We start from the raw sequence: 434 nt of genomic DNA on the forward strand, positions 1-434 counted from the left end.
CAGTGCAGACAAAAGTTTAGGGCAAGTAAATGAGGAAGGCAAAAAGGGAGTATGAGGTAAAATGGAAGTGAAAGAGCGAGAGAGCCAACGAGAGAGGAAAGGAGAAACGATGGAGAGATGAGAGAGGAGGAAAAGTGCAACAAGGGAAAACAAAACCCGTGAAAGGCTCTCTCTCGCCTCTGGCATTCCTGGCGTTCCCGGGGCCAGCCTGCCCTCTGTGATGTGCGCAAAGCAGGGGGGGGCGGCAGATCAGTTCATCACGACTCTGAAATGAGACGCCCGCACCGTTTGTTTGCTGGCCGATGGGCGCGGGACAGGAGGAGGGGACGACGGCATTCCCGGCATTCCAGGGTGGGAACACAAGTGCACAGGAACAGCCATAAATCAGCTGATTGAAGGCAAGGGTCACGGCAGACCCTCACTCAATCACACAC

Source organism: Alosa sapidissima, chromosome 16, assembly GCF_018492685.1.
Source record: "Alosa sapidissima isolate fAloSap1 chromosome 16, fAloSap1.pri, whole genome shotgun sequence".
Classification (NCBI taxonomy): domain Eukaryota; kingdom Metazoa; phylum Chordata; class Actinopteri; order Clupeiformes; family Clupeidae; genus Alosa; species Alosa sapidissima.